General features: G+C 38.1%; 1 long non-coding RNA gene across 3 annotated transcripts in view; it reads left to right on the forward strand.

Moving 5' to 3' along the window:
- The first annotated feature begins 387 nt into the window (after positions 1-387).
- The window catches only part of LOC118624536, a 130,292-nt gene continuing 118,488 nt past the window's right edge, over positions 388-12,191 (forward strand). For all 3 annotated transcript variants that reach the window (XR_004958376.1, XR_004958375.1, XR_004958377.1), the window contains exons 1-2: positions 388-519; positions 2,936-2,986. This is a non-coding gene — a long non-coding RNA (uncharacterized LOC118624536). The remainder of the gene's footprint in view (positions 520-2,935; positions 2,987-12,191) is intronic.

Here is a 12,191-nt window from a genome sequence, read left to right on the forward strand (position 1 = left end):
AAAACAAATGTTGTAAAAGCAATTTACATGGTACCAAATGCCTTACATTCATTATTTCACTTAATCCTCACAATAATTCTGTGGAGAAGGGGGTCTCATTTTGTAGATGAGAAAACTGAAGTTTAAAGAAGTTAAGTACTTGTTCAAGATTATTTAGCTAGTAAACTGGTGGAGTTGGGCTTTGAACCCAAGAAACCTGGTTCAACCCCTGTGCTTAATCACTAAGCATATCGCCCCATTAAGACTCAGCTCGACTGTGGTCTCTTCCAGGAAGTCTTCCCTTATAGGAGCATCTCCTGCCTTCCCACAAAACACAGGCCACACCTCTCTTCATCATGGACTTGCCATGTCCTGTTAGGGCATTTATTCATTTGCTGCTTTCTTTTCTTCCCTAAACTGTGAGCTCCTTAAGGGCAGGAAGGATTCCTCACATCTCTGATTCCTCACATCTCTGATTCCTCAATCCAGAGCACAGTGCCTGTATTCAGGAGGAGCTTGGAAAATGTTGAATACACGGAGGTATGAGAAAACATGGTTTGTCACTGGAGGGACATTAGATGTGGCCAGGAAATAGAGGGTATGGGCTAAACCTGAACAGGTAGATTGGACATATTGTAAAGACAACAGTATATACTGGGTTTAGGAATTTGCAGTCACAAAATCCTTTTTTCTTTTCACATCCATGAATATTATACTTTTCAATGCTGTAAGTTCTGTACTGGGAGACACTAACCAATGCTGTGCTAGTGCATGTTTGACAGCTGCCTCCTCCTCCCTTCCTCTCCAAAATTCTTGGTTTGATGTATTTTTTTTATTTGCCTGGGGTACTTGTGCCCATCATGGCCAATTTTAAGCTACCTATGTGACGTTACTAAACATGGATGTGGGAAGAGATGCACAGTATCATGTCATTGTAAATTATTTCCACCACATTGTTTCACTAGACAGAAATAACCTAAAATATAGTGAAATAGTAAAGAAGTGATGACTTTTGAGTGTTTATTATCTTTGTTTTCAATATGTCTTTAATTGATACCACCATCCTTGTGGAGACAAGTTTTGGTTTCGTTGCTTTTCTTTTTTATTAGTTTTCCTCTGATGCTTTCTTGAGTCAGGATTGACTGAGTTGTACAAGTTCTGCACTGCATAATGAGATGCCATTCACACATGGACACTTGCTTGGACCATCACTGCTACTTTGCTTTCTACTGCTTACCTGCCCCACTATGGCTTGAGTATGTGCCCTGGCATCTGGACTTGCTTTGGCTCTTTTGCATGGTTCTTTTATCCTGCATGCTTTCTTAGTTTTGGATTTACCTTTGGACTCAAGATTCTCATTCTTTTTGCTTTAATAATCAACACCTGACCTTATTCCATGATCTGATTATAGGGCTGTCTAGCTTCCTGGCTTTGGCTTAGCCAACCACAACTGAAATCCAAGTGCTGATAAATAGCAATATGAGAAAATGAGCTGATGTAAACAGATATTAATATTTTAATGTTATCAATATCCACCAATACTTGCAAAGACCATGGCTGCTTTATTTCTAAAAAATTCCTGAAGTTTTGAGAATGCTGAGAGTTTTGAAGGGTGCCTAGGTTTAAAAAATGAAGCAAATGAATTAAATAAATGGCAGCTCTTTCCTGGCTGTCAGTTCAAAGAGGGTTCAGAGGCAATTGAGTGAATGTGCGAGTCTTTTATAGATTGAATTTCTCCTTGTTAGCCTATAGGAAGGACATATGGGATAAATCTAGGCTAAGCACCAGACGTTTTTGAAATAAAAGACTCTATACTTATGTGTAGTCTTATGCTTATTTGCTATTTGAATGTAATAAAATCAAAGCTCTTCATTAAGAAAGGGGGTTTGGCATTTCTCTTAATGTTCAATAGATGTCAACACTGGTAAACCTAATATTGATACAAAACTAATGTTAATAGATTTAAGCCTTGAATATTCTTGAATGATCTAGGAAACATCTTGAGAAAAATCACAAAGGAAAAAGCATGTTAAAAGATTCAGTTGGTTCTCTTAATGGGAATAAAATCCTTTAGTTCCTAGTTTAGGTCTCATACTGTTGGTTGGAGGTGAGGAATGGCCCCTGTGCCTCAGGCTTTATTGCTGCTCTGCCTGTTGAGAGGTGACTGGGCAGTTCTCAGTCCAGGAAAAGGTTTCTGAGCTTATTGCTGAACAGAATGAATCCTCATTAACTTAAAGATTGTTTGATCCCCCACCCCTCCCCACCACACACACACACACACACTCCGGAAGAGCAGTTGTGTTTAATGACATGGCGAAAATCTGCCTGGAAACAGGAAGTTGGCTTTCTGAAGAACATTTTCTATCTGAGACTCTTTCCATAGAAGGAGAATTACCTTAACTATTTCCCTGGACAAAGTAGGGTTAGAAACAAACATTCGAAAAGACAAATAAACAATCGAGCAAAGTTAGAGCGCTCCCTGAGTCTTCCCTTCTGTTCAGAGAAAATGATGCTGAGCAGGGCCAGCTTCCTGGCATGAGGTCCCGCCTTTGCAGGGGCCTGCACTTAGAGGTGCTTCACTCTTGCTTATGGCTGTTGCCATCGTGGAATTCTTAATACTTTTTGAATAAGGGGCCAGGCATTTTCATTGTTTGTTGGGTCCTGGAAATGATACAGCCAGTCCTGATGGCAAGAGGGGTGAAAATGGCTTCCATAGAGAGTCTTTTTTTTTTTTCTTCTTCCTTTCTTTCTTGCAAGAATGCACCAGGGCAACACTGAAAATATGCCTTAAAAAAAGTTATAATTTTTATTTATCCAGCCAGGCAAGAGGAAACTGAGAACACAGAAACCACAAATGGTGTAATAAACATCCAAGTGCGTATAACAGCTAACATTTACATAGTCTTACCATATGCCAGACTTTGCATTTAATCATCATTCCATCCCAATTTTACAGTTGAAGGGCTGAGGCACGGAGAGGATAAGAACATCATCAAATATCACATAGGTAAGTAAGTGCCTGAGCCTAGATTTAAACCAAGGCTGTATGACTTTAGAATTTTTTTTTTTTTTTAATGTAAGATTTCTCCTTTCTATTAAATGGAGCAATGACATTGGTTTGAGAAAAGGTGCTCTGCAGTATTTCTGGTTATTCTAGCTTTTGCTTTTGCATTCAGAGAAAACTGATGAGCTTTATTTTTTTCAACCTTTGTAGACATCAGAGCACATTGGTTGAAAGGGTGGACTCTAGTGTCCTATGTCTAATTTTCTGGAATTTACCCTATAATTAGGATAAAAAAAAAGATACCTCACACAGCTGTCATGAGACTAGGAAGTACCTAGCACTTTCTGGACCATAGTTAACACTCAGTATATATGAATAATCATTTGATTTATGAACACTGGTATAGAATAATACCATTATATCTTGGGGATATAACATCTCTGAGCCTCACTCAGTTCAGCATAAAATAAAGTTAATAACACTCATCTCACAGGGTGTCAGACAGATTAGATAAACTAATATATATGAAGAACTTAGCACAGGGCCTGGCATATAGTAAATTCCTACTAAATGGTAACTTCTATTATTCTATTTGAATTTTCCTTGTGTAATGTAGGTTTAGGGTAATTTGGGACCCATTATAAAACTGTTTTATTTTTAAAATATTTTTTTATGTTTTCTACTTTGTAGGTTATACTCTATTAGGAGAATGAGATAAATATTGGTTTTAACTGTACAGTGACACTTTTCTGTAATAACTATGCATTTAAAAATAAACTTTGAAAAGACCCTTTGGTCTTTTTCCAATAGTACTTTTATAAAGAGCTATTAAAATAATGCATACAAGAAATCACATTCATTCATTATTAATACCTTGTATCAGTGATTACATCAGCTCAATCTGGCCATTGATCAGAGCCCTCACTTCCGCTGAAGCTCAGGGAGCAGGCAAGAGGGGGAAGGCAAAGGGCACATCTTCTCTCTCCTCCAGATCTTGCTCCCTTATTGGGGTCCTCCTTCCTTCCACTCTTCTCTATTCGTCCCTTTTCCTCTGCCTGTCAATATGCTCAGGTCTTTTCCACCTTACAAACAAGGAACAAAACAAATGATTTCCCCCTCAAACTTGTTCCTCCCTTGAAGTACTGTTTATGTTTCCCTTTTCTTTGACTGTTAAGCTTTTGGTAAATGTGGTCTTCACTTCCTTAACATCTCCCAGTCTTTTTAATTTATTTTATTTTTTGTTAATCTTCACCTGAGGATTTTTTTTCATTGGTTTTTAGAGAGAGTGGAAGGGAGAGAGATGAATAGGGAGGGGAGAGAGAGAGAGAGAGAGAGAGAGAGAGAGAGAGAGAGAGAGACATAGACATAAGAGAGACGCATCCATTGGCTACCTCCCACATGACCAACCAGGCCAGGGATCAAATCTGTAACCCAGGTTCATGCTCTTGACCTGGAATCTAACCCGAGACCCTTTGGTCAGCGGGCTGATGTTCTAACCATTGAGAAAAACCAGCTAGGGCACATCTCCCACTCTTTACTCCCTTCTCTCAACCCTGTGACTTTGCAGAAACTGTTAACTGTAAAGCATTAAAAACCGCCTAATCATTAAGGCACTTGACCTTTTATTTGTCTTCATTCTTCTTGACCTGCCTGAACATGTGATGCTGTCGAAATCTTGACATTCTCTTAGAGTACGGGACATTGTTTGTACTTTTCTTGACATTTATGTCTTGGTTTGCTCATAGAAATTGACAATGATGTCAACTTTGCAGAAGATTTTTGAAGATACAATCAGGTGTTATTTTTAACACGTGCAGCAATCATTTACCCCCAGAAGCGTATGTTTCACATTACACAGATGTCTCCTGTATCTGTATTTTTGTTTCGCTCTTTCTCTAGGTATCCAGTATTCCTTTTTAACAGACTGCTACACATCCATTTCTACCTGTAATAAAATCTTGAGCGATTATAGGTGGAAGAGTTCTTAGAGAGACCATAACAATTTACAGGGAAGAAAATGGTGATGTGGAGAGTAAACTGATTTGGATCAAGGCTGCTGGGTCAGTAAGGATGGCTTCAGCTTCAAATAACAGAAGTTCCAATGTAACTGACATAAGTGTGTGCTCTTCCATAACAAGACATACAAGACAATGGCATACTAGTGTCAGTTAATGTAGCAGTTCAACGGCATGTCAAATGTCCAGGCTCTCTCCAACTACTGGCTCTGCCATCCTCAGCATGTTGGTCTGTTCACAGGCCTGCTCCTGATGGTTAGAAAGCTATACCTAAGGTCCCATTCAGACCTGACAATGTCCAGTGAAAGAAGGGGAAATATCTTCAGAGTGAGTGTTCACTACCCTGAAACACACAAGCCAACTTTTCTTCATGCCTCATTGGTCAGATTTGTGACGTGCCCTGGGAATGGGACATGTAATTGGCTTAGAGCAATCAGAACTCACCCTCTGAGGCTGAGTCCAGCCTCCTCTTAAGCACATGGCACTACCAAGTTGAGTAGAGGCAGAAACTAAATCTGGTTCTTCTTAGATTAGAAAGGAGGAAGGTACAATGGAGAATGAATGTTGGGCAGGTTGCAACTGTGTCTCCCACTGTCTCACAGTGAGTTAGAGGCAGTACTACAATTAAAACCCAGTTTTCCTGATTGCCATCCAACCCTCTTTCAATACTACAGTACCTCTCAACATTTGAACCAGACTCAACATGTCCATCATCTTACTGATTACCTTTCCATCCAGACTTGCCCTTTCTATTTTTCTGTGTACTGGCCATTTTCTTCTGAAGGTGTGCTACCATTTTCTCCATTAATTTGCCATCTTTGACTTCCTCCTCTCCCTTGTTCTCCATGATTCACTCTCTAAACTTACTTAATCTCTCTATTTAAAAATCTCTTAGTGTCATTCTTTTCTTTCCTTTATTACTATCATCTCTAGGTCACATCATTATTACATATGAATTGGATTTTTACAATAGTCTAGTAACCAATCTTCCTGACTAAACTCTCTTTTTAACTCTCATTTACTCTTCAAATTACTGTTATATTCATTTTCTTAAAACATTCCTTTTATTTTTGGAAAACCTTCTGTAAAGGAATGCCCAGTGAGACTAAGCTGTAATAATTTTTTAAAATTAAGATAAATTGTTATTTTCCAGCTGTCAGTAGCTTCTATTTCCAGTGTTAGAATTTTCAAATTTCCTTGAGTCAGGTAGCCTTTTATCTGAGAAGAATCTCTCAAATGGTCTTTTTTTACAGAGGTGAATGGCCAATAGATATTATTGTTTGGGGGAAAGTGTGTAACAGAACTTATGTTTTATATGACAAATACTTCCCTTCTGGGAGGTTTAAAAAAAGGATAGGTGTATTTGCATAAGGTACAAAGAGTCTTCTGAGAGGTGGTGGTTAAAACTCTGATACTTTTCATTTAGAAGTTTAGCATTATTAAAAGAATATTAAATGGATTAAAGTGGACCCAACTGAGATCATTTGGAAAAGACATAAAATGCTTCTGGGGAGAAACTTACCATAAGAGAGAAGAGAACCCAGAGTAATGACCAAGCACATATATCTATAATGACTAGAATGGCATTGGAAGGGCTGGTTCTTGAATGGGCTGTTTGATCTTAGTGCAGAGTCCTTAAAAAAGCACTGTGTGCATATATACGTGTAAGTGCATGTACATACAGACCGAGTCACGGAGGGGCTAATTTAAGAGTTCAGCACTGAAGTGACTTGGATCTTCACAGCAGCTCTAACACTGAAGGAGAACCATCCCCATTGGCACTTGAGGAATTCTTGCAGTGGTGACAGCAATGAGTCAGGTGTCTCATGCTCTTTACGGTGACTCTGGGAATTTGGAATCATACTTTTCTTGCAATAAGACAAGAGAAAAAGATATAAAAGCATCTTTCCAGATTGGCAAGAAAGAAGTAAGAGTCTATTCACAGATAACAATAATTTATATAGAAAATCCTATGTACGAAAGAGTTCCTGGAACTAAGTGGCTTTATCAAGATTATAGGTTATAAGGTCAAATACCAAAATCAATTGTATTTTAATATACTAGCAATGAATCATCAGACACTGAAATAAAAACATTTAAAATAACATGAAAATATAAAATATTTAAGGATTAATTTGGAAAATTATGTGAAAGACCTGTAAATAGAAAACTATAAAACATTGCTGAGAGAAATGAAAGTAGCCAAAAATAGAGAGATATATTGTATTTACAGATTGAAAGACGCAACTTGGTTAAGTTATCCCTAAATTAATATATAGATTTAGCACAATCCCAACAAAATACTAACAGGTTTTTTGTTGTTTTTTTTTTTTGTAAAAATGGATAAGCTGATTCTAAAATTTATATGGAAATGCAAGGGACCTAGAATAGCTTAAGCAATTTGACATAAGAGTACATATTTGAAGAACTTAAACTACCTGACTTCAAGGCTTATTATAACATTATAGTAATAAAGACAGTGTGGTATTGGAATCAATGTAGACAAATAGATCAATGGAACAGAATAGAGTCTAGAATAAACCTACACATATGGTCAATTGATTTTGACAAGGGTATAAAGGCAAATCAGGATTATAAAGGACAAAAACCGGATAATTTTTAAAACAATGCTGGAACAGTTAGACGTTCATCTGTAAACAATAACAAAACTACAAACAACCCCCCCCCAAAACAAAAAACTTCAACCTATACCTTGCACCATACAGAAAAAAATGAACTCGAAATGGACTTTAGACCTAAATGTAAAACTATAAAACAGGGAGAGGCCTGGCCGGTTTGGCTCAGCTGTTAAAGCATCAGCCTGTGGGCCAAAGGACCCCTGAGTTATTCCCAGTCAAGGGCATGTACCTCAGTTGCAGGTTCCATCCCTGCCCAGTTGGGGTTGTTCAGAGCGGGGGGCAACCAATCGATACGTCTCTCTCACACCGATGTATCTCTCCCTCCCTCCCTCCCTTCCACTCTATCTAAAAATAAATGAAAAAATATTCTCAGGTGAGGATTAATGACAACAAAAACAAAAACCAAAGAACAGAGAGAAAATCTTTGTGACCTTCAGTTAGGCAAAGATTTCTTAGATGCAGTATCAAAATATTTGCAAATCATATTCCAATAAAGGGTGTATATTCAGAATATATAAAGAGCTCGAAAATATGAACAAGAATTTAAAATGGGCAAAAGATTTGAAGTCCCTTTATCAAAGAAGCTATAAAAATGGCAAATAAAAACATGAACAGTCATTAGACATTGGGGAAATGCAAATTAAGACCATAATAAGGTATCACTGCACACCTATTAGAATGTCCAAAATTAAAAAGCAGTGACCATACCAGGTGATTTCATGGATGTGGAACAACTGGAATTCTCACATCTGCTGGTGGGAATGTAAAGTGGTCAATCACTTCGGCAAATAGCTTGGCAGTTATTTAAGAAGTATAACATGAACCTACTGTATGACTCAGCCAGTTCATGGCTAGGTATTAATCCAAGAGTAATGAAAGCGTAAGTCCATAAAAGACTTATCTATGAATATTCACAGCAGTTTTATTTGTAGTAGCCTCAAACTAGACACAACACAAATGCCCATCAAAAAGGTTAATGAATAAACAAATTATGGTATATCCATATAGTGGAATACTACTTATTAGTAAAAAGTAACAAACTATTGATACACCCAACAATATGGATGAATCTCAAAAATTTGTGCTGAGAGAATGAAGTCAGATTTAAGAGTCCATACTATATGATTCAATTTGTATAAAATTCTTGAAAGTGCAAATTAATCTATAGTAGCAGAAAGCAGATTGGCAGTTGCCTAGAAATGAGACAGGAGGAAGAGGTTACAGAAGGGCACTAGGAAATTTTGGGGGGTGATTTATATGTTTATTATCTTGATTGTGGTAATGGTTTCATGGGCATATACTTATGTGAAAACTCACCAAATTTTATACTTTAAACAGTTACAGTTAATTGTGTATCAATTATACATCAATAAAGCTGTTTAAAAAATATTATAAATAGATAAAAATAGGTAAAGTGCTAACTCTTGGTGAATCTGTTTCTCCAGCTGAATAACCTCCATACCCTTCGGTCTGGCATTTACTTCCCATGATCTGGTTTAGCATTCCTACTGTATCTACCATTGGTATCTTGAATTCAGTCATAGGAGACTCTTTCCTGAATAGGTATTAATTACCTTTTCTCATGTATTTCATTCGTCTGCAATGGTCTGTCCACCATCTTCTGAAATGTTCACATAGAGATGATCCCTCCTTCCTCTGAACTCCCATAATGCTTTGAACCTTTTTTTTTTATGGCCCTCATCATGTATTTCTTTATGTTATAGCTTGTAAACACATTTCTTACCTCTTCTACAAGACTGAAAGATTCTTGAAAGTAGTGACCCATGTATTTATTATTTATCCCAGTACCCCAATAGCATCTTAGAAAATATCTGGTAAAAATTAAGTGTATACCCTGTCAGAATGGCCACCATCAACAAATCATCAAACAACAAGTGTTGGTGAGGGTGTGGAGAAAAGGGGACTCTAGTCCACTGCTGGTGGGAATGCAGTCTGGTGCAGCCACTATGGAAAACAATATGGTGTTACCTCAAAAAATTAAAAATTGAACTTCCATTTGACCCAGTGATCCCACTTCTAGGAATATACCCTAAGAAGCATGAAACACCAATCAGAAAGAATATATGTACCCCCATGTTCGTAGCAGCACTCTTTACAATAGCTAAGATCTGGAAACAGCCCAAGTGTCCATCAGTAGACGAATGGATAAAAAAGCAGTGGTACATATACACAATGGAGTACTATGCAGCTGTAAGAAAGAAAGATCTCTTATCCTTTGAGACGACATGGAGAGACTTGGAAAGTATTATCCTAAGCAAAACAAACCAAGCAGAGAAAGACAAATATCACATGATCTCGCTTATTTGTGGAATATAATGAACATAACAGTCTGAGGAACGGGGTAGTCCCAGAGACATGGAAGTGGGATACAGACTGACAATCCTCTGAAGAGGTGGGGGGGGAGAGATAAACCACAGAACTTATATGCATGTATGTATGAACAATGGACATGGACAACAAAGGTGGAGACAGGGTGGGGAGGAAAAGGGAGGGGGAATCAGTGGGGGAAAAAGGAGAAACATTTGTAACAAAAATAAATTAATTAATTAAAAAAATTAAGTGTATAGATATACAATAAATATGTTTAACAGGATTTTTTAAATACTGACCCAGGATTGAAAACATTTTATTGTGTTTAAAAAATATAAAACTTTTTTTAATTGTGGTATATGCAATCTTCATTCACATAAGATTGGGAAAACATTTTCCATATATTTAGGTTCCTTAATCGATTAATCTGTCATAAATACCTTTTGTTTATGATCTCTGGAGACATTTCTCATTACCTAAATATCATAAATATTGTTTATAGTAGACTTGTAATTGTTTAATGATTTCTCTTACAATGTATACACTCATGTCTTGAGCACCAATAAAGATTCAATAATTACATTACAAAGAAAATAACAAAAGTCTGTTTCTGGAATATTTCTTTGTATATATTGTTTAAATAATGAAACCCTAGCCCTATCTAAGAAACAGGCTAATGATGAAAACTAAGAATAATTTTGTTGCCGAGTAAAATGAACTAGATACTGGGCCAAGAGAAGAGCTTTATTTCAGTTTTAAAAATCTGACAAAATTGGGAAATTGGATAAAAGGAGTTTAGGAAATTGTACTGGATGAAAATGTAACTGATGTTTTGTATTTGTTCCAATGTAAAAGCATCTATTTTGCTCCCATAGAGATGGATACGTAATGGTCTCAAATCTAATGGAAGTACTCATTTCTAGGCGTATTGTAGTTTTGAAATGGGTTTGTTTGAGGACTCTGGGTCTAATTTCATATTATTAAACTCTGAAATGACAGAAGGCTTTCCAAAGTAATCCGTGAGCCTCAGAATGGCTTCATGGTGCACCATGAGCTTATTGTGTACACAGTTTGAAGGGCTTGTTTGCAATACAATCCTCCTTTCTGTAACAGCTGGCTCTGTATCGTAGCTCTTGCCTTTCCCATGAAGCAGGTTTCTTTCTGCGCGCAGTGTCAGAACTCAGCCTGAGAGCCAGAGTGGCAGCCATGGGAGGTTTCTAAAGCAGATATTAGGGCAGAGGTGATGAGCTCAGAGTTTGGAGGCAGACCTGGGTTTGAATCCTAGTTCCACCACACAGGAACTCAGAGGCCCTGGTCCAGGTATCTGGCTTTCTGAGACTTAATTTCCTCATCTGCTGAAAGTGTTACCATCATAATTAGGCAGCTAATATTACTAATAGGAAAGGAGTAAAGGGGAGGCCAGACATTATAAGCATGGTCATTTGGGCAGCTTCACCAGGAAGCTGCAACTTTACCCTCCACAGGGAACCACTGGTCCATTCCCTGCTAATTGCTGGGGGAAGGGGAAGATGGGTACATTGGAAGTGAAGTTGGGGTTACGTAGGGAAGGTGCTTGCCTGTCAGTCTAACCTGGGAACAAAGATCATTGACCGGGAGGGTGGACCCCAAGGCAAGCCTGCAAAAATTTGGGAATACGTAATCCGCAGACAAAGAATTCTCTCTCTTGTTCCTTTTGCTTCAATCCTGCTTCCTTGCACTCATCCGTGCTCCCTCCATGGCCATGTGGACCCTTCATGCAATGGACTGCAGCTGGAAACACAAGCCGACCCATTCAGATGCTGGACTGGGCTGGACCTTATACGAAGCCGAAACTCTGGACAGTGGCTTTGATCTTAGCCCTGCTGCAGACAAAATGGGACTTTTCCCAGGGTGAAACAGAGGGAGATGGGACCTTGGAAACCCGGGAGTTTAATCCCACAGAAACAAAGCTTTCCATAATACCTCATCCTCCTGTGGGGGCCTCAGGAAATTCTTATTTCCGTGGCACCTCGGGAAGCCCCCTTCCACTGGCAACAGGTGGAGATGCAGAGGACTCCCCACTGATAACAAAGTGCACCATGAATGTCAAGAGCCTAGCATGATGGCTGACACAGAAACCATATAGTCAACATGTATGCTACATGTATGCAACCAGCAATTATCCTAATTTTATTTCAAGAAAATAACCTAAGGGTAATTTTAAAAAATGATAGTGGATGTGAA

Source organism: Molossus molossus, unplaced genomic scaffold (genome assembly GCF_014108415.1).
Source record: "Molossus molossus isolate mMolMol1 unplaced genomic scaffold, mMolMol1.p scaffold_m16_p_10, whole genome shotgun sequence".
Classification (NCBI taxonomy): domain Eukaryota; kingdom Metazoa; phylum Chordata; class Mammalia; order Chiroptera; family Molossidae; genus Molossus; species Molossus molossus.